The sequence below is a fragment of the Felis catus genome, chromosome D3, assembly GCF_018350175.1.
Source record: "Felis catus isolate Fca126 chromosome D3, F.catus_Fca126_mat1.0, whole genome shotgun sequence".
Taxonomy (NCBI): Eukaryota; Metazoa; Chordata; class Mammalia; order Carnivora; family Felidae; genus Felis; species Felis catus.
In genome coordinates this window covers 70,774,751-70,800,098 of record NC_058379.1, presented here as the reverse complement: position 1 = coordinate 70,800,098, position 25,348 = coordinate 70,774,751, and the positions used below count along the sequence as shown (strand labels likewise).

General features: G+C 40.3%; 1 pseudogene; it reads right to left on the bottom strand.

Annotated features, from left to right (window-relative positions):
* Window positions 1-12,909: 12,909 nt before the first annotated feature.
* LOC101095383 lies at window positions 12,910-23,909 on the bottom strand (annotated as a pseudogene).
* Between the last annotated feature and the right edge of the window lie 1,439 nt (window positions 23,910-25,348).

Here is a 25,348-nt window from a genome sequence, read left to right as displayed (position 1 = left end):
CCTGCATGGTATTTTGATTGGGATTGCAATCAAAATCTCTGGGACCATTTGAAAGAACTGACATCTTTGACATAAATCTTCTTTAATAAATCTATATTCTATAGATTATTTATTATATTATAGATTGTATTATAGATTGTATTATTATTTAATATAATGTATTATATATAATCTGTTATATTCCATAGATCTATAAGTTTGTGGTCAATTTCTGTAAATATCCTATGTGGATTTTAAAATACATTGTGCAGGTGTTGGTATAGCATTCTACATATGTGCATTAGGTAATTTTGTTAGTTGTGCTGTTCAAATCTTCTTTCTTATTAATAAGCTGTGTTGACTTCTGCCAATTGCTGAGAGAGGTATTTTATCATATCCACTATGATTGCAGATTTGTCTATGTTTCTTTGCAGTTTTATCAATTTCTGATTTACATATTTTGAGCATGTTGTTAAGAGCATATAAATTTAAAATGTAGATAAAGCCCAAATTTTAAAAATTCATCAAGGAAATGGAGCCTAAAAAATGACAACAGATTTGAAAAAAAAAAAAAAAAAACCTAAAAATTCTAGAACTGAAAAACAAAGCAGTAACAAAAATCAAAAATTCAATAGATGGTTTTAATCCCAAATTAGACAGCTGAAGAATTAGTGAACTTAACATTAGGTTAAAAGAATCTATCAAGATTAAGCATGAGCAGGGGCACCTGGGTGGCTAGGTGGGTTGAGCATCCGACTTCAGCTCTGGTCACGATCTCACAGTTCATGAGTTTGAGCCCCACATGGGGCTTGTGGCTGTCAGCACAGAGCCCACTTTGGATCCTCTGTCCTCCTCTGTCTCTGCCCCTCCCCTGCTTGTGCTCTCTCTCTCAAAAATAAATAAAACATTTTTTTAAAAAAGATTAAGCATGAACAAATAAAAGGGTAGAAAATGCAGAGGAGTAGGGAAGAGACATCAAATGTGTAGTGACAGTATGTAACACACAATTAACTGCTGTTCCTCCAAGAGAAGCAAAAGCAATATTTGAGAATACAAAGCTGAGAATTTTCCAAAACTGATTAATTTAAGAAGCCGAAGGCATTTAAGTAGTCCAGGCCATCTTCATCCAATTTTAAGACCTAGGGTTTTTTGGTCTTCCCAGAGGACTGAAGTCCAGCTGTGGTGCATGTAAGAGCTGTTTTATTTTATTTCCTAATTAGCCATACCTCCCAAGGCGAAATCCTGGACAGATCCTAGATTCCTAGTGTTTTTATCCCTAGTCCCAGAAGGCTGCCAGTGTGCAGCTCAAAAGCTCAGATATTGTATCAGCTAGTGACCAATAGGAAAAAAGGAACCACTCTATATATTTCTAGCAGAGATAAATTTAGTTGTTCATAACCAGAGAACTGGTTGTAAAAAAATATTGTAAGAACCGAAGGAACAAAAGGGAAGTTGCTTTGTGCCCTGGTCTGGACCCCACTAACCCATGTGACGGCCACTGCTCCTTCCACTGCAGTTGAAACTGACCCACTACTCCTCATCAGAAGCCCAGGAGTCGTCCCCACTGATGCAGAAACCAGCACCAAAGCTGTCGGGGCCCACAGTTATTATCAGAGTGGGAAAACATCTTCTTTCTCTACTATTCCATCAGCACAGGACCACCCAGAGCAAACCTACAGTTCTACCAAGTCAAATTTACTGGCCTGTTGGGACAAGGGAAACACCAGAGGAAACATGGAGCATCTCACCAAACAATAGAAATGACAGAGTTATTCCAGGATTTGTGGGAAGGGTGGAGTTTAGGTGAAATTTAAATAAGGCAGTGCTGGGATAAGCTCAAAGCAAAGCAGGGCTACCAGTAAAGGGATCAACAACAGGTCTGGACTGCAAGGTGGATTTAGGGTCCTGTTTCCTTAGAAACTAAAAAACTGGGATAGATGTGGAGTGTTGTGACAAGAAAACCACTTAACCTGAAACTACAAATGGGCTGAAAATTGAGGTTGCTTCAAAGCATCTAAGACCCTTTGGGCAAAAGTGAGATGTTTCATTCTTAGTGATATAATGTCAAACAACAAATGATTTAAAAATTTTTTAATGTTTATTTGTCTTTGAGAGCAAGAGAGACAGAGCAGGAGCAGGAGAGGGGCAGAGAGGGAGACACAGAATGTGTCTTCACAGAATGTGAAGCAGGCTCCAGGCTCTGAGCTGTCAGCACAGAGCCCAACGTGGGGCTTGACCACAAGAGCATGACCTGATCAGAAGTCGGACACAACCAACTGAGCCTCCCACGCACCCCACAACAACAAGTGATTTTAGAGATAAGTATTTTTCACTGGTAAGGGAACAGTAGTCACTTAAAGAAAAAAGTCATTATGACTGTTTACAACTGCAGCGTGTCCTTGGAGTAATACTGCTCCCCATTAGCTTGGTAGTTGGCTTTACCTGTGGCTGTTATGTTAACATGATGAATGGCAGGGCAGATTTTTACTTTGTCAATCTGGGTTAATTTTTATATTATCATTCCTTTCTTCTGTTTAGTTTTCCACGGGTATTCCCCATTGCCAGAGACTAATTGGAGGTCCACTGGAAAGGAAGTCAGGATATGTAGTTCTCAGGCTTTCTGCCCCCTGAGATACAGAGCAGAGTCTTGAAAAGAACTTGAGAGCCAAAAGGAAAATCAATGCACAGAACGTACCTCTTCAAGTTCAGCAAATGCCCTCGAGAACAAAGTGGTCCTGAATGATAATCTCCTTCTAGTTGCTCATCTCTATCAAGATATTAGCTTATAGTCCCTAACTTTTTAGTTCTCTGACACTTTAAAGAAAATGATTTTTAGATTTTCCTCAGATATTTTAGTTGCTTCAAAAGAATGGCTATTTCAGTGAAATTATCCAGTTTACCACCCCATCCACTTTATGATGAATCTTGCACATTTCTATCAACATAATCTTCCTAAACTCAGCTCTGATTATGTCAAGAGATGAGCACCACACAGGCAAATGAGAAATGATGCCAGCCAGTTTGTGGGCAAGAACATTTTACCTGTGGATAAGCCCCAATGCTGACCTGAATAAGGGTATGTGAGCTCAGGACACAGGGCATTTTTTATTAGGTCATACTATTCAATGTTCTTCCATCCACTAATCCAAAATGTATTTTTCCAATCTATGAATCCTTTCAGTAAAATGGAACCCATATGTTTTTAATTCATGAACAATTGACTCATTAACAAATTATATGGTGAGAACAAGTTGATGTCCTCAAACTTTTCAAACCTTGCAGTGAGGCTTGTTTCTCGTTCTTTTCCTTAGAAACATAAAATTTATTATGCTAATAAAATGTTTTTAAATATCCTATACCCAACTCTACATGGTCTCAATCTGCCAAACCCTAGAGAAAGCTTAGAGTGTCTATCAGGAGGGGAAGGGTGTTATGACCTAAGATAGTCCATGTTTCTCTAACTTTGTTGGATTGGAATTTCACCCTGTCTTTGACTTTCAGTCTTCACCTCCAGATCAGTGACATCAAATTTTCCGTCAATATAGTTCACCATTTACAAAGGACTTTTTCATCCATTACTTTATTAGATTTTCAGTACAACCCCATGAAGGCAGCACTTCTAGCCAGTGTTTTTATTCCCATTTAATAGAGAGGAATATGTGGCTCAGAGAAGTTAGCTGCTTTGCCCAAAAGTTCAAGGTGTGCTAGCCTCCAAAATGGCCCCCAATAGTCCCTGCCTCTCATATTGTACCAGGATTGGGCTATGTAACCAATAGCAATCAGCAGTAATAATGGTATGTCACTTCTAAGACTAGCTGCTAAAAAGGTCATTGCTTCAGTCTTGGACTCTCTCTCCCTCTCTCTCTCTCTCTCTCTCTCTCTCTCTCTCTCTCACACACACACACACACACACACACACACACACATACACACACACACTCACAACTCACAACTCAATCTGGAGTAAGCCATCTGTCATATTATCGGGGCATTCAAGGAACCTAGGAGAGGCGCATGTGGTAAGGAACTGAAGTCTCCTACCAACAGCCTATGAGGAACTGAGACCTGCCCAAAGCCATGTGAGTGAACTTGGTCCCAGTAAAGCCTTCAGATAACTTCTGCCCTGACCAACAGCTTAACTGCAACCTCATTTGAGATCCTGAGCCAGAACCACTGATCTGAGCTATTCCTGGATTACTTGCAGTAACTGGGAGATAATAAATGCTCATTGTTTGAAGCTGCTAAATTTCAGAGTAATTTGTTACAGAGCAGTGGATAACTGATACACAGAGCTATATCTGCTCCACAACAGCATGACACAACAGTAATACATCAGTATATGTATCTATCATCCCCAAAGTGGTGAATCCTATATTCACTAGGAAATACAAGCAGTTTCTGAACTCAAGATACAATAGTTTTAGGTAATGGGGAAAGTTAGGGAAGAAATAAGTTTTGTTTATGGCAATACAGAAACTTGTTCCTTTATAATGCACTTTTTTATTCATTTTTTTTTTAAGTAGACCCCAGGCCCAGCATGGAGCCCAATTTGGGGCTTGACTCACGATTCTGAGATAAAGATCTGAGCTGAGATCAAGAGTTGAATGCTTAACTGACTGAGCCACCCAGGCACCCTTGCAATTCTTCATTCTTAAAAGCTTCGGGGCAATATTGTCTACTTGATCCCAACAGAACAGTCTCAAGCTGGAAGCCACCCTGTCCTTTAAAGTCCACTTTCTAGATCATAAATATGCCCACTAGCCAGCTCTCACCTGCTACCAAGTGTCTACTTGCCTTCATGGCTTCCTTCTTCTGAGAAGTAGGACTACAGCTATAGTTATTTTCTCAGGGTTTACCTAACATGTCTCTATATCCTCTAATCATCAGTTCATAAAGAATGTTATCCACTGGAGTTCATGGCAAACTGGGTTATTGATAGTATTTCTGAGTCAAGCCATACTCATTAAACATCTTAGATTCTGCCTAACCAAGGAGTTGCTATACCTTTCACCCAACTGATGAGAGGAGTCCCTGGAGGTACTTAAATCCTGAAGGGTTAAGGGCTTTTGCTATTCACTTGTCAAACCTTCTACCCTAACAAGGAAAACTCCACAAAGCTCAGCATCTGGCCTCTGTGTCCTTTTATATTCTTGAAATCCGAATGCATTCTCCACTCCTCCCTCTGCATATTTTATCTGAATTCTATCCACCACTCAAAGTTCAGCAGACACCTGGGAAGATTTTTCTAACCCCAATCCCAACCCTAAATGAGTTTTCTCTTCTTTGAAATCTAATGATTCATCTCATTTTTTTTTTTTTTTTGTATTTCACTCGATAAATGGTTATTTTGTTTCCACAACATGACTGAAACTCTTTGAGATGGGGGAGTCCTCAGTTATGGAGCACATACTCAGTGGTAGCTTCCACCAGCATTCTTCACAGATTACCAAGTACATGGATGTCATCCCTCTGTGAGGGAGTTGGGTGAGTACTGCTGAGTGCTTAACTGACTAGCAGGCTCAATCTTGTCAATGGATTTGATAAATGATACAAAGTTCTATCTCGAGTTCCCAAGCCCCTAAATTGGATTTTCTTCAGGCTTCTAGCAGATATGCTCATTAGTGTCTCACTGCCTCTATCTTGTCCACAGCCCCTGAAAGGAGTGGCTCTGAGCCACGCATGACTGCTGGTACCACTGACTGGGCAAGGGATAGACCCCTGACTCAAAAGTGGACACTCTCTTTAGGACTGTGGAAGAAAGAGGTCTCTATGAGTCTGAGGAAGTTGGGTCATGAAAGGCGTGAGACCTTTTAGTTCAAGGTCATACAGTTTAGTCAGCATTGGCACTGTGCCAAGACAGTTCGGAATTAGGAGGGAGCAGAAAATCCAAAGTTATTTAGAAGAAAGGGGTCTGCAGTAGGACGCAGGGGAATGGAGCCACTGCCCAAATGAAGCAGTACTGGGAAAACTTGAGGTTCCCTGAGACGAGAATGGGACTGCCCAAGCCTGCCTTTCCATTGTTTCCCTGTGGCCTGGCAGAACTTCATTTCCTATCCTGGGTGCTCAGCACAGTCCCCTTAGTCCTTCAATAACCTCCCTTAATATCTGGGCTAGTCTGAGGGGTCTCTGTTCCTTGCAATTAGCAAAGCTAGAATTAAATAATGCTCAATATTTTTAAAGTAAAACAGGGATAAAGGGTAAGCAATTCAGGTTCATATTGATTCTGAAATATTAAAGTCATCCTTAGGCTGTACATATACTTAGAAAAAGCTTCTCTAGTAAAAGCTTCTCATTTTACAGATGAGGAAGATGATACCCAGAAAGGAGAAGGGATTTACTCCAGGTCACACAGAAAATGGTAGAACCAAGGCCAGGATTCAGGTCCCCTCCTATTGTCCAGGGTTCTTCTATCACTTTGCCACCGTCAAGTTAGCTCTTGCCAATGACTGTTCTCCAGGGCAGGCAAAACAGGACTAAATTAAAGAGAAATAGCAGAAATCATTAGTACCTCTCCACCCCAACCTCCCCAGTGGATTTTGGGGGGGGAGTTTTGCTTAGATCTCAGGCAAGCTAAAAGAAAAGAGGACAGAGATGTTGATGTGGTGTTTCTTTAAAGACCTGGGTCAGAGACACAGGAGAGAGAAATAGAAGGAGTTACTGGCTACCCATTTGAAAATACCATCCATATGCCATCTTAAGAGAACACCAAGAAGGAAAGTTTATCAATTTTCCCATAAAAATATGAGGTCAGTCTGTTAATAAGAGAAAAGTATTACAACTTGTTGGAGAAATTGTGCTGAGCAGGCTGAATTGCCTGCAGAATGCCCTTGTTATATACATGCTTACCGTAATATACCTACTGGATAATTTCGTGCTTCAAACAATCAAAATTATGTTGTGTTATAATGTATTAGATTTCCAGTAGCCACACAAACATCTTCAGTGGTCCCATTTCCTCGTGCATTTTAGTACCTTAAACATTTTAATATCACTGCAATTAAATGAAAATGTTCTCAATGTATTTTTTAAATGCTTATTTATTTATTTTGAGAGAGAGAGAGAGAGAGAGAGAGAGAGAGAGAAAGAGAGAGAGAATATGCAGGGAAGGGCAGAGAGAGAGGGAGGGAGAGAATCCCAAACAGGCTCCTTGCTGTCAGCGCAGAGCCCAATGTGGAATTTGATCTCACGAACCCTGAGCTCATGACCTGAGCCGAAATTAAGAGTTGGATGCCTAACTGACTGAGCCACCCAGGCACCCCTCAAAGTATTTTTATTAAGATTTAAGTTAACTCATTTGAGTGTCTCAAACGAGTGAAGTAAAGGTGAGTAAGATGCAGAATTTTAAAAAAATGGTATTTAGCCTGATAGATGGGCCAAGAGGATACTAGGAGAAGGGAAATGGTCCCACAATTAGCCAGTCAGTGATGAATAGGCCTAAATGCAAACAGAGAAGCCCCAGGATCACTATGAATGAGAAGGAAGAGGACGCTCTCTCCTTATAACAGTTATCTCTAACATTTATTAAGCATTTACTCTATGCCAGGCGTGGTACTAAGCACTTGATATGCATTGTTTCATAATCTTCATAAGAATCCTAGTAGGCAGTATTACTTACATTTTGCTCATTCTGTAGATGAAAAAATACCAGAGCTTAGGGAAGTTAATTAACTTTTACCCAGGTCTACTGGCAGTAAAGGACAGTTCTCAAACTCTTAAAAAATGAGAACAAACTGAGGGCTGATGGGGGGTGGGAGGGGGGAGGGTGGGTGATGAGTATTGAAGAGGGCATCTTTTGGGATAAGCACTAGGTGTTGTATGGAAACCAATTTGACAATAAATTTCATATATTAAAAAAATAAAAAAGGGCAGTTCTCAAAGAACCAACGCCCTCAGGGCTTTCTCCCTATCTTTTCATTTCTGTTTCATTCTAAACACCAGCTTTCTGCTTCAGTCTCTTCCATGTGTTAGGAAGCATGGGCACAAGTGGTTCCGGGGCCATGTTCATACAGTTAATTTGTACTATCTTAAGTGTCTTAATATAATTAACCATATAATAACAACAGCAGTGGCAGTAGAATCCAAGAGAAAACTCTTTAGTTTGTATACGAAAAATCCCAGGGAAGTGTTTGATTGGCCTGATCTGGTCCACATGACAACCCTGGGCCAATCATTATGTTCAAGACGGTTTTATGACTACCCATACCTGAGGTCACATACACACCCCTATGATCAGTAAAACAGATGCTGTGACTGGCAGTATCCCCAGAATTCCATTATTATAATAGGAAAGGAGGTAGATGGATGGATGGTGGGCAGATAAAAGCAGATACCCACACAGCTCCTACTGTGAGCGATAGACCATAAAGTGGAGAGCCCAGAGGTATACCAAGAAGAAGATAAAACAGGAAGACAGGCATGACGATGTTACATAACACAGTGTGTCCAGAAATCAGCAAGTATTTTAGATAGGTCTGAAGAACAGGATGTGTATGGCAAGGGGGTTAACATCTGAGATTGAAAATCTTTGGGGAACTTTATGTGATATCCCAAGAAGCTGGTACTATATCCTGAAAGCAAAAGTGAGTCATGGAAGGATCTTCAGCATGGAGATAATATGATGAGTTCTGATTTCAAGAAAATTCAGTTTTAGGGTAGATCTACAAGAAAGGTTAAAAGCAGAAAAATCAGTATGGAAACACAGTAGTTCAAGTAAGAGAAGATGAGACCAATAAGGGCAATGGCAACTGGACTGATGATGAAGAGAGGGCGAGCAGTGATACTAAAGAGGCAGGATTCATAAAAGACAATCTGAATCCTTACTGTGAGGCTAATCACCGATGCTCAGCCAACTTCACGGTCACCCCAACAGGACCACCAACACAGCAATGAACCACAAGTGTCCATGCAAACAGAACCCAAATCTTGCTGGCTTCCAAGAAGCAGCAGAAGCAATAGCAACCACATCCCCAGAACCTACAAGCCTTAAATTGAAGCTGCTGGTTTTGCAATTCATAAAGGACACTTCAAGCCCGTGGCCTTGGAAATGGAATGATGAGTGCAGAAACTTATCCTGTAGGTCTGTTAACCAATTGGCAGTGACAACCAGATCTCTCAGGAGGCAGATGGGCCCACGGAAAGGGCTGGGACATGAGGGAAGACAGATCCGGGTTTGGCTCCTGGCTCTGACACCTTCTGTGTTTCCTTGGACCAGGGCTTTCACTCTCAATCCTCTGTTTTCACAGGAGATTTTTTCCCTGGAGATGATGCCATTTCTTTTTCAGGGGTTTTATGAGGACCACAAATAATAGCATAAGCAAGAACAAAACAAATTTCAAATGTGGTTGGAAATGAATCTGCTTGGATCACTGGTTTGTTTTGCTCAAGGGGACAAAGGAAGAAAAGTCACACCATGGAACATTTATGCCTCCCACCAACAAGTGAATTCTTGCCATTTATTTACTGAGGTGACAGAGTAAAGCCAACCATGTCATGAACACTGAGTTAATCATCACAGTGTGCACATCAAAATTGAGGTGAATTAATTTAATTTCTATAACATTTTCAGATAAATTATATTTTCTTCTTTAACTTATAATGAATAAATAAGAATTCTTACCAAAACAATGTAAAGTTTTGCAACAATCACAGACACATGGTTAAGGGTTACATTTCCATAGGAGATAGCCATGAATATTTGTAGATAAATAGCAGTCATCACAGGAGGGCTTATCCTTTTCAGCAAGTAGTGAGAAATTTAATGTAGTAGTTCAGAATACAAACAGATATAATTTCCGAAGAACATTTGTCCCACCTGGCTAAAGTTTGTTCCTTTTCTTTTCTTTCTTTCTTTTCTTTCTTTCTTTCTTTCTTTCTTTCTTTCTTTCTTTCTTTCTAATGTATTTTATTTATTTTTTGAGAAAGAGAGAATGAGCAGGGGAAGGGGTTGGGGGGAGGGACAAAGGATCCAAAGCGGGCTCTGCACTAACAAGGTGACAGCAGTGACCCCCATGTGGAGCTCGAACTCATGAACCTTGAGATCATGATCTGAGCCAAAGTTGGGTGCTCAACTGAGCCACTCAGGCACCTCTAAAGTTCTTTCTTATTGGACATTTTATAGTAACTGATTTGTAAATATTCCTTAACCTCCTCTCCTATCTTCAAGGGAAAGGATAATGAACTAGCCCGAGGCTTTCTATTCCCATAGTCTCTTGGGTTAAGTCTCCTTTTTCACTCCTATTTTCTGTCAATCTGTTGAGATCTATAGCAATAGTTCAACCACAATTGTGGCCTAGAAAAATTGTGAATTGAAAAATATGACTTTTAATTTCATTTTTCCATATATGAAAAGTGCCTAGCTTTTCATATATCATCATCACCTAGCCTGATGAAAGAGCTCAGGCAAAACAGGACTCACTCTGCTTCCTGTCTGGTCTGTGCTCTCTCTCACTCTGGAAAGGCTGGCAGAAGTCCAAGCATCGAAGTTCTCCCTGGGGAACTGTCTGCCATGGGGGCGGGAGTGGTGGGCAGAAGGGGACAGAGTAGACGTGGTTCTTTCTAAATCTTAACCAGAAAATGAAAACTGGTTTGGGGCCAATATAGTCAGTAACGTTTCATGATAAACAATCATAAATCACACATGTGGAAGAGCTACTTTACTCCTCAAGGAAAGATAATTTCTTCCTTCACCTGGCTTCTCCCTGCTCTCATAGACTGGCTGAGATCCACTGTAATAAAAGTAAATTCACCTTGCAGGTAACCAGAAGGAAAAAAGACTCCACAAAATTGGCACAATAAACCTTCTCCGATTGCAAATACACATCACATAATTCTAATACAGGTGACCCTGGATTTAAACTTGCTGAACTTGTGATGCCCCCTACTTTTACACCACAGTAAAGACCAAATCCCACAGTGATGGCTTCTAATTCTTCTGCAAGCAATGCTTCAGCCTGCTGACTGGCAGCCTGATGTGCTCACCACGGTTGGCAGTGGCTCAGCAGACATCATCTGCAGGTGCACTTAGAGCAAGTGAATCTCTTTCAAACTGCTCTATACCTCATCTTTGCAAATTCTCTCTAAACTTTTAAATTACTTGCTCTTCACTGTGTCAAAGAAAAAGAAAATTTGATGGAATACACAGAATGTCAAAACTACCCACAAAAAAAAAAAAAAGGCAAGACAATCCATCTCTTTGCAAAGGAAACATGAGAGCTTAACTTAGCAGTAGGAGAAACGAATGTGAATGAGCAAACTTCCAAGTCCAGACCGTCACACTCCATGCACAAACACAATTCTGGAGTTCAAGGAAACATATCTGAAGATATGAAGAGCACTGGGACAATGCAGTAGATGGTCTTTTTTAAAAATGAAAAGGAATTATTTATCAGATGGAAAATCTTACATTATGTAATAGGGTGCTGAAGCCATGTGCCACTTCTTTGCCGAGTTGGGCAGAGCCAGTCACCTTGGAAAGGGTCTGCCATAATGAAAGAAGAATTTTAAGGGGTCTTCCTTATCTGATAGGTGCTCATTGTTCTAGAAGTGTATGTAACAGACTTTTAAAAATTGTCTAATAAGTAGGCTTTTGAAGTGTAGAACCAATGCCAGAAGAAGGTAAAGTAAGTTGAATGATTTTTCTCGAGGTATTTTGAGAGGGAAGGAACAAAGACCCCCCCCCCCAATACCTGCTCCCTAAAATCCAAAGAAAGACTATTAGTGAAGACTAGGGTTGTCTGATCCAAGTTCTGCTGGCCTAAAGAGATCCCAAGTACTCTAAAACATGACTGTGTTGGTGTGCTAGTTCCAATGGAAGAATCTGGGTGTGCTGGTCCAGGCTGGAGCTAGAAGCATTTCTATATTTGGCTACCTGACACCATGATTCCTCCTTTGAAAAAAGCAATGGGTGAGCATGTAAATGTGACCAAGAGCAACAAAAAGGCCCTGGACATCAAGCACATGGCACTACAGGCAGGATCTGGGTGACCGAAAGCATCATTCCATGATCCAGAAGAGCCAGTTGGAAGATGGAAAACTAGCCTTCATATGAGATATCACATAAGGGCCACAAAAGCACCAGCAGGGCTGACCTGTTTCTCCAGTTATTACACCAGAGGTATGAACTGATTGGGAAACTAGAGACAGGGAAAAGTCCACAAGATGGAAATATTAACTGCCTGCTAAAAGCACGTGTCAGGGATTGAACAATTAATTTGAAACCATTATACTAAGTGGAAGAACTCAGTACAAAAGGCTATGTATTATATGCTTCCATTTATGGGAAAAATCCAGAATAGGAGAATATATAGAGACAGGAAGTATATCAGTGCTTTCCTAGGGCCAGGGGAGGGGTGCAGAGTGGACAGAGAGGGATGCTAAGGGGTACAGGGTGTCTTTCTTGGCATGACGAAGATGTTCTAAATGGACATTATGGTGACGGTTGCATAACTCTGTGAATACACTGTAAATCATTAAGTTATACATTTGAATGGATAAATGTTATGGATGGGTAAATTTTATGGTACACAAATTATATCTCACTGAAGATGTTTTTAAAAAGAGACAGAAAGAAACAAAGTCCACATTTTATTCTCTCCAGAGAAATGGAGATAATTTTTCTTCCATGTGGACTATATTATCTCATTTTTCTCATTCGGCATGGAGAGACAATATATTCTAATAATGAGAAGCATTGGGTTTTAGAGTCAGACTCTCTGGGTTTAAATATCAGCTGTGCTTTGTACAGTTTGTGACTCTGTGCCTCAGTCTTCTCATCTACAAAATGGGGATAGAGTAAAACCTACTTCTTGGAGTTGTTGGAAGGATTAAATGAAAGGGGTTAGCATAGTACCTCACATGAAATTGAGTGCAAAATGAATGTTTAATATTCAAGAGGACTTTTAAAATATGCATATTTACTTACATGTAAAATATTCTCTCTGCAGGGTCCAAGAAACTGATAAGGTTTATTGCATGGGGGACAGAATCTGGTGGCTAGGCAAAAGAAGTCTAGCGGGCTAGACTAGTTACACTTGTATATTCCAGGATCTGATAGAGCCCATCAAGTATCTGCAAATCAGGCACCAATCTTGGTAAAGGCACATATCTTATCAGAGAGAGAGTCAATACTGGTAAGTTGAAAGATACCCAATGGAAAATTTGCTATTGTAAGCAATAGATAATCTTCTTGCTTCAGACAGAAAACTGGTTGATAGAAAATCAAAGGGGCATCGTGATGATGTGGTAGTTAGTTGAGAGCATGGAATCTATACCTGGACTGCTTGGTTTGAATCCCAGCTTTGTTATTTGTGGTTGTGAACTTCTCTGTGCCTCAGCTTTCTCATCTGCAATATGGGAAAACACTGTCTGGTTTCCATGAGGATTGAATGAAGAAACAGACTAGAACCTAGAGCATAATAAGTGCTACATGAATGTTGGCTGTTGTAGTTTGTGGAGTTCCAGGGCAATTCCAAGCTCTGACACAGAGGCATGGAAGAATTACCTGAATTACCCAAATGAAAACATTGAAAAGATAAGCTATCATCTGAGGAAGGTGTTCTAAATTGGAAAAAAAGAAGTATCTTAGGGGCAAATATCTTAGAAATGATGTATATCGCTAAGAAAAATCAATAACAACTATAAAGAAACAAATGATAAATAATTGGTTTGAAATTAAAGAAATGGAAAGAAAAGAGAGACAGGAGGAAGAAGAGGAGAAGAAAAAGGAGGAAAAGAATGGGCTGCCAGGGGAAGAATCTTTCTGTTATTTACCATTTGAGAATGTCAGAGGCATTCATGAACAATGAAATCAGAAATAAAGGATGTTGGGAGCGACAACTCTAATTTTGATCACTGTGAAAAGGTGCTCAGACGATGAAGAATTTTCTTCTTGCTGGAAAGAGATTCCCAATGAAGAGATATCTTTTGTTTAAACTTCATTGGATATTTATTTGAAAAATTCTTCCTCTATGAGATCTTTGGGAAAATATACATGAGATAACTATTTTATATTTTTTCACATATATAATTATACCATATGTAATACATACATAAGGAGAAAGTACAATAAAAAATGAACATGTATGGAACTATCACCCACTTAACAATTGGAGTATTACCAAAATCACTGTATCTGTACATGCCCTTTCCCTAACTCATTCATCCCCTCGCTTCCTTCTCAATATATTGTTTAGTTGTTCTTGTTTTTAAACATTTTTTAAAATGTTATCTTGCTGTACGGATTATTCTATGACTTATTTTTCTCATTCAGCATTCAAGTATTCATCTATAATGATGAATTCACTTGAATGAACATTCAAGTGAATGTTAAATTCATTTATTTTCACCCACATTGAAAAAATATTCCACAATTAATCATATTCCTGTCAATGGCAGTTTGATTGTTTCAGAATTTTTGCTCTTACAAACAGTGCTTCTCAGAACATCCTTGCATTTGTCTTTTTCCCCCCAGCTTTATCAATCCATAACTGACAAATAAAAATTCTATGTATTTATGATATACACCATGTTGTGAGATACACACCCATTGCAAGATTATCACCACAATAAAGCTAAGTAGCATAACCTTCACCTCATATAATTATCATTTTGTGTGTGCTCAGTGAGAACATTTAATTTAGCAAATGTCAAGCATAAAATATAGTATTTTAAGTATAATCACAACACTGTACATTAGATCTCCAGAACCTGCTCAACCTGCAGAGTTTGTAGCCTTTGACCAATATCTCCCCATATCTCTCACCTCTACAATGCTGTCCATGATGGTTCCACCATCACCTGCGTCTTACTACATGAAGTATTTCTTCATGACACCTGTGAGTGAAGTTACTCAGTTGTAATGAAATGTTCAGCTTTACACAAGAATGAAAGAATTGTTTTCCAAAGTAGTTGTACCAACTCATACTCCTATAAAAAGTGAATGAGAATTCCTATATATCACATCCTCATCTATACTTGGTATTGACAGGCTTCTTAATTTTTGAGATTTTATATGCACTTAATGTTCATTCTCCTGGTGTGAGTGTGTGTGTGTGTTTTTTTTATCTCTTTGCCATTTGTGCTTCCTCTTTGGGGGAAATGGCTGTGATCTTATGCCTATGAAGTGAATTATCATTCTGTTGTCTTTTTCTTTCCAATAAGTAATCCTTTGCAAAGTATATGCATTGCTAAATGTGACTTATCATTCCACATATTTTGATAGAAGCACTTGATTTCTTAATTTTAATGTAATCTACATCATCAATCATTTTTATCTCCTTTAAGAATTCTTTCCCTACTCAAAGCTTCCAATGAAATTTAAAAATTTTATCTTTCACATCTAACTTCTTAATCACTTGGGAATTATTTTTTGTGTATGAGTTATGGAACTAAGTTTATTTTTTCCCCACTATGGAAACCACCTTTTCCAGCACCATTTCTTGACAATTCTATTTTTCCTTAGTGATTTGCAACACTACCTGTGTCAAATACAGAATTCCCCTGCACAGTTGGGGCTGCTTCTGAGCTCTGGTTTTTCTATCATTGTCTATTTTGTTTATGATATTAACAATACTGCACCGTTTTAATTACCATAGCTTTATAATAAAGCTTAATATATGAAGAAAGTCTTCTATCCCTCCATCTTATTGTTCCTCAGGACTATCTTGATGATTCTTAGGCTTGGCTATTCCACACATCTAACAGGTAATACTGGTCCCGCATCAGGTTTGCTTATGTTCTGGTAACACCCAGAACCACCACATCCCAGTGGTTTAAGAAGAGAAAGTTGATTTCTTGCTCGTGGTACGTGATCCCTGCGTCAGCTCTTTTCCAAGACACCCCTATTCTACAAATCTGGCTGATAGGACAGTTATATAATGCTCCTCACTGAGGGAGAGAGAAGCAGAGGGAAAGAGAGCTCTGGAGGGTGCTACACTGGCAATGCTCTGATAAGACATGACATACATATCTAAATAAAACTCATTGGCCAGAACTGGTCACATGGCCCCACCAAACTCCAAGCAAGCCAGGAAGTGCAATCTACCATGTATCTGGAAGGCAGACAAAAGTATCCATTGAACGAATGACTACCACATGGACCACTACCTTGAGGGCCCCAGCACCTTTCCAATGGGCTTGCAGAATGGTACAGGTAGAAACAGATAGAAGGGCAAGAGACTGGACTCAGGATCTAAAGAATCCTACTTCAGCATTTTGCCCAGGGCCTATGGGCTTGTTTACTTCGTGGAATTTTAGATTCAAACTAAGACATGCCTTAAATAAACCTTTGGCAAATTCTGTGGAAAGAGAATGCTATAAGTCACATATTTGAGACTGGAAATGATTAAATCAGAGAATGAATTCACTTTGTTTGCATTAAGGGAAAATTATGAAGCAGAGTACTTGGATCTCAAATTCCTTTGTTCCAGAAACCGTGCTGTAAACCCCTTCTCTTTGTTAGCTAAACAGAAAAGCTATCTGCTGGTTCATCACGTGGAAGAAAATGCTTCAAGTAAGCTAGCTGCATTTGACTATTTCTAATTTTTAATCACAAATTATAAACCCTCTCTGTTTCCTGACATTGAATATAAAGAAAGATGAGGACTCTCTTACTGTTACATTCGTATAGTACAGATCCAGCCAAACAGGTCTGACCTATGAAACATTTCAGATAGCTTTGAAAAGTCATAGATTAAATTGTTCATAAATTATACGTAATGTTAATAAGTTCATCATTTCAGGTAAGACATCATTGACAATGCCCGCGCTCCTCGTGACTGTATTTTTCTTTTCCCTCTTAGAGTTGAATCCATCGTTGCACAGTCTCAAGAATATCAGTGCAGCTTGGTAGTGCTTGAAATACATATCGTTGCAATCTTGCTGCCACATTTGTTTACAAGTATGAATTTTAAAAAATGCCTGTGATTCTTTCTACGTGGAAATACAATAAATACAAAGTCTCATTTTCCCATAAGTGTGTATAACTCATCTATACCAGACAGTCCCTAGCTACTAAGCAATAGGCTGTGAATTCTTCTAACCTCCACCTGTCCCCAAGTCGAAAAAGAGCTAGCACCTGATTCGATACATCTGGTGAAAATATGTGTAAACACAGATAAAAATATAAACGTAGTGCACAAGAAACAGTGACGACTCTGAGTCAGATTGTCTGGGTTTGAAGCCCCATTCCTTCACTTTTTAGTTGTGTAAACAGGAGTGATTATAACGTGGAGGCTACAAGGCAGCGTTCTGGATTTAGGTTTATAGAATCTGCCTCTTGCTAGCCAGAAGTCTTTGCAAAAGTTATTGAAACTAAGCCTCACTTTTCTCATCTGTAAAATGGGGATAATATTAGTATTTACCTCATAGTGTTATTGTCAATGTTACATTTTTAAAGTGCTTGCAATTAGTGCAATTAGTAAGTATTCAGTTAATAATTGCTATTATATTCCTAATATTGATAGTATACAAAGGTACTTATATTTACTACAAGGAAAATGTTATTGTTTGTCATTATAGATAGCCATAAGCTCATCAATAGTGCATAGGGATTATCTTTACATTCCAAAGATCACATTTTTTGTTTTCCCACTAGCTCATCTGCAGGTACAACCCTGTACAACCCTCACAGGAAAGCCTTGAAACACACAGGGATATAACCCACAGGGCAGGCAAATCCACTGCCTGACCACGTGCTACACTGTCCCAGAGGCTGCTCCTGTCCCAGGTGTCTGCAGGTTGTTCCAGAAAACAGGTTGTTCCTCAAGAACACAGCCTGCATCCCAAGAGACCAGAGTCCTGGATGGCTTTGTTCAAGGACGTGTGATTGCAGCACAGCGGGAACAAGTTTGGGTCATCCAGGAAACCCTCCCGAGTTCAAAGAGAAGGCTTATACTGTGGGCTGAGGAAAGAATCTTACCAAAGTTCCCATGGCAATTTGGCTGCTGTCATGTCTCCAATATAGAAACACTCCCGCAGTGAACAGAAATTTCCAGATTTTTCTATTTCTGTTAAATTGGGTATCCAGAGATAGAAGCTAAAGGCATCTAGGAATTTTATAGTTTTATTAGCCATTACAGAACCTCACTACTGGCTCTTTCCTCCTAGTGCTGAGAAATAGTGGGGACTGTTGGTAATGGTGCTGATGAGAATGAGGCAATGATAAGTCGCTTCTAGGACAAAGGTCACACACAGAGACGCATCTTTTCCATGGAGGCTCAGTGATGAGTGTGATGCGGGACTCCTGTGACCCACAGCCTGTCTCTGCTCGTGGCTTTGCCCCAAGAACTCTGCTAATTGGTAACAGGTTGCAACCTTTCATTTCCTTCTCACTCACCTTCTAGAAGCACCTTTGGCCTCTCCCTCACCTCGCTGATGCTCATTTGTTCTGATGACAGATCTCCCTTCCACTCTCAGGGGCTAGCCTGGCTCTGTTAGCCACAACTCCTCCATTTCCTGCCCAGATGCCCTTTCCTGAATAACCCCGTTCATCCCACGCGTGGGAGAAATTGGCTGATCTCTAAGCACTGATTAATGCAACTGCCAGCGCTGGTTTCTTTCCAACAAAGTAACCTATTTTCTTCCCAACAGACCAGCCCATGAGCTCTGAAGGGTGTGTGTGTGTGTGTGTGTGTGTGTGTGCACGCATATGTGTGTGTGTGTTTTACCACAGCAACAGAAAGCCAAGAATTTCTCATCTAATTACCTGTTTGGTAACTACTTGTTTCAACTTCTTCCCTTTCTTCCTTTTTTTTTCAAATTCCCCAAATCCATTTACTAATTCCCATTATGATGACGGCTGGCATCATTAATACTTTAGCAAAATCACTTCAAATTAGCCAAATATCTGAGATAGTCACATGTACAAAAGATACGAATTAAAACCATTTAAAATGTAATGCATACCATAATTTGTACTTGGCCTTATAAATAACTTCTGTGTTTAGACATGATTATAAACTTAAAACCTTAGAAAAGCTGGACACCGCATACAATGAGTTATTTACATCGTAGAAAACAAAGGCAGTCTTCACTGCTACACATTCAGTGTCTCTGGTGGCTCGAGAAGAGAAACACCAGGATACTTTGAACTTCTGTTCTTTCCTCTTATGGACTGTTGTGCATGCTGTGGTCCTCTGAGGTAGATCTGGTGAAGGTCCACGAGACAGGGATGGAGACCTTCCAGGGTATGTATCTTTAGTCTTTGGAACTAAAGTTTCAGGCCAGCTTTGTCTTGTGACTGTAGAGTGCTAAATGAAAGCCCCCTCCAGCAATCACTGATGGCAAATACTTTAGGTGTGGGTCAGCATCCATCAAAGTTAATCCTCCCAAAAACATCGCCAAACTTTCAACTTTGTGGTTTGCAGACTGCTGGTGCAGAAAGCATCAGGTAAGAAAAAGTCTTGGTGTAGCCAGGTCTAAAGCAAAGTACCTTCATAACTAGGTGCTCCGTCCTCAGGGCTGGTTTCTTGGTATAGGTATCACCTGTGATGTGCACAGACTCTGCTATTTCTGGGGTGCATTTCTTCAAACTTGGAGGCTAACAGCACAGCAGCGGTACCACCGAGAGCTGAAATTTTCCTGCCAACGCCGAGCCGACATGGGCGAAAGGAACCCAGCAATGCAGTTTACAGCCGAATGCGGGGTCTCATTCTGTAGTTTACATTCTTCTCCTACTTTGATGGACCAGTCCACAAGCATAGCCCTCCCACTGTTAGTGACGTCTGGCTGTTCCTTCATGTAGCCCACTTCAGGCTTACATCTAACCTCCACTTCCCTAAGGTATGCGTGAATGTCCTCACTGCTGCCTGTCACTTCAGGAACACCCACTGGCTTTTGTCTTCTAGTGCAACTTGCCCATAGTATGTGGTGACTCAGAACTACCATCCACTGGATAATGAAGGGGTACCAGCAGTTTTCTTGGCTCTCATAAAGTAATAGCTGAGCTAAAAGCCAGGACATTTTCACGTTCTGTTTTGTTTCTAAATGGAGGTGGCCTCTTTTGTGTCTCTTCTTCTGCTTCATCCACGTGAATGGTAAGGGCAGGCTGTTGACTGTTGGCTTTCCAGGGAGGAACAGGTGCATGCTCATCATTTAGAGGAAGATCCTTAAGAGGTGCAACCCATCCTGTCTTGGGCTCTACGGTGGTGCTGGGAGGCGTGGGTTCCCACCCCGGGCGGGAGGCTGCTGCGCGGGCTCCGCCTTCTCCGGGTTGATGTTCTCCTGATCCTCTTGAAGCACCCAGCCACCCTCGCAGGCTGCAGGCCTGGGCGTGGAGCTACCCGATGTCACTGCTCCCGGGCGCGGCGAGGTCAACCTGCAGAGCCAGGTTGAATTTTTCCCTCTTACTGGGGTAAATTCAGGGTGTAATCAATTAAGAAAAAGTTATCTCATTTCTTTATCAAGAGAAAAGATAAATCTTATGGCCCAAACGGACTTGTGGGTGTAGTTAATTCCTGAAGAGATCCCAGCTTCTGAAAATATGGGAAAGTCCCTCTTTCCGTTGGTGCACATGATGATGGGTCACAGTGATGGTCACAAACTCGGGAAGACTACAGACTGAGACGCGGACGCATCAAAATGTTTTGTACTACAAACCTCCATTGGTAGATCCGTATTTTGGTATATACCGATTTCCTAGCAATTTTCAGACATCGTGTTAGTTGCTGTTGAGAAATTTAAAAAATTGCCTCATTGTTATGACCTCACAATCTATGGTGGCCTCGCAATCTATGGTGGAGAAGAAAAACATTAACAAAGAGCTCCAGTTGATGGTAGAATGACATAAACGCCTTAAAAACACCAAATAAAAAGAGCTGGGACTTTACAGAGAGGGAAAGAGGCAATGAGCAAATGGGGAGACCAAGGATGATCTCGTGAAGGAAGTTGGGCTTTGCAAGACTTTGGGGTTGAATACGAATTAAACAGGCAGAGAGACCTCTGTACCTGCTTTATTTACTTTCACGGCATGAATCAGGAGGAGACATGATGTTGTACATCCGCTTGTGTCTCCCCACCCCAGTAGAATGTGAGGTCCATGAAGACAGTCGATTCTGTTATCTACACTATCCCAGCACCAAAGCAGTGCCTGCCACATAACAGGCACATGATGAATACTTGTGAATAAAGAAAGAAATGATTGAAGAGTCACAGCATTCCAGGTAGAAGAAATAATATAAGCAAAGGAAGATTGGAATAGAAAACTCATTTATTGGCCGTCTGCTCAGTGTTAGGAATCATATGCTTTCAATATATTCTGCTAAAGTGAGAGCAGGCAAATCTTTTCTGCAAAGGGCGGGAGACTAAATATTACAGACTTTGAGGACCGTCCAGCCTCTGTTACAACTACTCTGTTCTGCCACCATAGCGTGAAAACAGCCATAGATAATATGTGAAGAAATAAGTATTGCTGTGTTCCAGTAAAACTTTACCAGAACAGGCATGGGGCTGAATTTGACCCACAGGCTATTGTTTACCGGTACCTAACCTTTATCAACCAAAGACAAAGAAATTATTGCCCTATATATGATTGATTAGTTCATGCAAATGTGTAAGAAAGAGATATATTATCAATATTTGTATCATGAATTGATTACTGGGCTGCACATATTGTAGACGCCAGGCTGGCCAAAGAAATAAAGTTTATACTCAGTCACATGAATTTTCCTATGTTGAAAACTTGTCTCAGTTCCCTCCAGAGAATTTTGAACAGTTACCAAATATGATGAGCAAATTTCTGAATGCGCGGCAGAAACACTGGAGCAAATGTCCCCAGGAGAACTTCCTTTCATGATTCAAATTCAAATTTTTACTTGAACTACCTAGATGACTCAGCACTTTTCTCATCAAGGGCAAATATATGTAGGATAAAATATTCAGCTCTTTTGTAGTGATTTCACATAGGAATCCCAGCAATTAGTATATACCATAATCACATTGAGATGAAGAGAACAACAAAATAGTGCTCAGCAGGACTTATATAATAAGTCTTATGTAAGGATTTATAGTATAAGCAGGACTTCTAGCGCAACCCAGAATGTAGCTATGTCTCAGGAGACAGCCCATTATTGACTCACACAAGTTAAAAGGAAAGTTCACACAGGCACAGCCTGGGTTGAAACAAGTAGGCAGAGAAATTCAGGCCGTCAAGAAGTGGAGGCCAAAGGAATTAGCTGAGGCATAAACAGTCAGGCAAGTCTCAAAGGTGTGGGCAGCTCGGGGTCAAATCTAAAAACTTTGGCCAAGGCTGGAAGATTCAGACATCTAGATGCTGGCTCAGAGGAGTCAGAAAGGCAGCTGAAGGGAGGAGAGGGGTAACGCTGAGTACTACCCTTGTGGGGCACATACAAGAATATGTTTTCTAGTGAAGGATTACTAGACCTTCTAATTCGTACAGCTGTTCTGTCCATGAAACTTCCTTCATTTTATGGTCAGTGAATGCTGATGAGGAAGACTTTCAAAAGGCACAGATTCTCTGCCCAACTTCTGGTTAAACACATCAAATATATCAAGTGGAATCAAAGGTACATTTCCCATTACCTTTATCAGTCCCCATTTCTACACCTCTTATGAATAAGAGATGGATGTAAATAAAGAAACAAACAAGCAAATAAACAAATACATAGAAGTTATTCAGCAGACCCATCTCCCCATGTATCTGAGCATACAAATATATTTACCTTTCCCAGCCTTCCTGACAGTTCTACAACTGAACTCTCGTCAATGGTCTGGGAATAAGAAGTAACGTAATGCTTCCTCCAATCCTGGACAATCAAAAATATTCAAACATAATCTTGCATCTTCTTTCCTCTTCTACCTGGCTGGAGCAGAAAAGGCTCCCAGGGCAGATTGAGATTCATGTGTATAACATGGCACAGATTCACGACTGACGAAACTGGGTTTCTGAGTCACTGCGCGGAGGAGAGCCAGCAATCCAGGAGAACCATCATTGTACTGTGACATCACTTTTAAGCCTCTGATATGGGGGGGCACATCTACTCCAGCAGTTAACATCACCTTAACTGATGTTCAATAGGAGAGCACACTTCAGTATTGGAAATTTTTGCAAATATTGCCTGACCTCACAGAGCCAGGGAGGGGAGTGGGAGAGAGAGGGGTCCAGTTATAGAATGAGTAAGTCACAGGAATAAAAAAGGCACAGCATGAGGAATATAGCCAGTGATATTGTAACGGTGTTGTATGGGGACAGATAGTAGCTATGCTTGTGGTGAGCATAGCATAAGGTATAAACTTGTCGAGTCACTATGTTATACGCCTGAAACCACTGCAACATGGTGTGTGACCTATATTCAAAATTCGTATAAAAAATCAGTACAAAAAAAAAGAAGAAGACATAAATGAAATTAGGTTAACATAACATTTTCCTCATTTAAGCAAAGTTCAATCATATCTCTGATGCGTATGGAAAAGAATGAAGTAAAACACGACAGTCCTTGGGAACTGCGACAGGATTGGGAGATCTAGACTAATGTTGGTTCCTGGAGACCGTCGGAAAATGAAAATAAGGAACTTCCAAAGATGGCCACACCGTGGAATGCCTCTGAGGACCATCAGCAGACACCACAGAACATTTGCCTTTTCCTCTTTTTTTGTTTTGTCTTAAAGTTTGGTCATTTTTTTTCTTTTTTCTCTATACTCTCTCAGCTATCGTAGTACTTCCTATCTAACTCATGAATATATAATGTCTTATTTATTTCACACATGTGACTCCTACCAAATTTGCAATTCCTCAGGGCAGATGTCAAGTCTTTAACATTTTCCCTTTTGTTCCTAAGAGGCCGAGAACTGAGTCTATCCCACTTCTCAATTCGAGATCCACAGTCAGCACTGATCTGTGACAATGTGCTGGTCTGGTTTGTTTGTTGTTTTTCTCCTTTGTCCCTCACCACCAGTCTCCATCTGCCTTCCTCCGACATAGGCACTTGCTTTAGTCTATTTAATGCACGTATATCTACTATCACTTAGACATGTGTTCCGCTTGGAAAACAGGTAGCACTGAATACGGTGCATGTTATATCCATAAATGGTATTTCACTATCTTATTCTGTACCTTATTTTTGTATTCACTCCTTTGTTTTGGAGATCTCTCTATGTTGCCATATGCAAATCTAGCTCATTTCTTCTGACTCATGCATAGTATTCTCCAGCATGATAATTGATTTTGAATCCGTCAGCATGTTGCAACAGTGAATATAATTTAAGAACATGATGAGAAAGTTCCTAGTTGGCCACCAATTGTCTGGATTAGTCTGGGATTTTATTAAATTTACCTCCTTGGTTAATGACCTGGAGTCAGAATTGGCAGTGTGCTCATTTCATTCGTAAACGATAATAGCTTTGGAGGTAAGAGAATGGCAGGATGATACCACACCACCCCTGCACACTCCCTGCCTGCTGTCTCTATCATAATGACCTCCGCCTTAATCTGATTATAAATTTGTAAGGAATTACCCACAGTAGCTTCCTGTTTGGTACAGCTTCTAGAGAACCATGGCATTTTGGAGCAGTTTTTAGAAAGAGAGAAGCTACTCACTGAGGTTTTCATTTCTTGATTTAACTATCAAGAATACCATGTGTATCTCCCCTCTGCCCTTCACCCTAATCCCTCCCTCCTTCATTCAAGAGATCAGCAGTTATGATCTCCTGAAACATAAAGCCCTAGTTTGGTGTTTCTTAAGGTAAATAGTATAGAGTCACATGGGTACCAGAATGCCTTAGGCATTTGCTAAAAATAAAGATTCCAGTCCTTCCTAGCTGAATCAGAGTCTCTGGGGGTACCTTCAGTAAGCGATCACAATGCACTTTAAGGCTTGAAACTCTCTGCCATAATCCTTGGCTATCTAACTCAAAAATTAACAATAGTTAGTGTGCCCAGATAGTAATAGACTTTATGGTTATAGAACAGTGAAATGGAGGCTGCTTACCTGCCTTTACCTGCCAGGGCACCTGTTCTTGACATTTATAGCCAAAAGGGTCTACTTTGTCCAAGTTTTCATATAAACAATATCCAAAGAGGGTTATTTCACTTGGAATTTTATAAAGATGACAGAGTCACTCGAGATATTCTATGTAGAAAACCATATTCCATTTTCTGTACATGCTTATAGCTGACTGAGTTTGGAACATACTGACTGAGTTTCCTAATTGAAAAAAAAAAAAAATGGTGACCACCTTCTAAAAAGACTACAGCTCATCCAGTCTGCGTTCTCGTCTCCTAGGACAGAGATGCTCTCTCTACTGCTAAAATCGTGTATACTCATCCTTTTGCATATTTTTGCTAACATTTACTCAAGAAACTCCACCTATGTCTGAGTCCTCTCTTACTACACCTGGAGGGGTTGCAGGCAGAGATGCT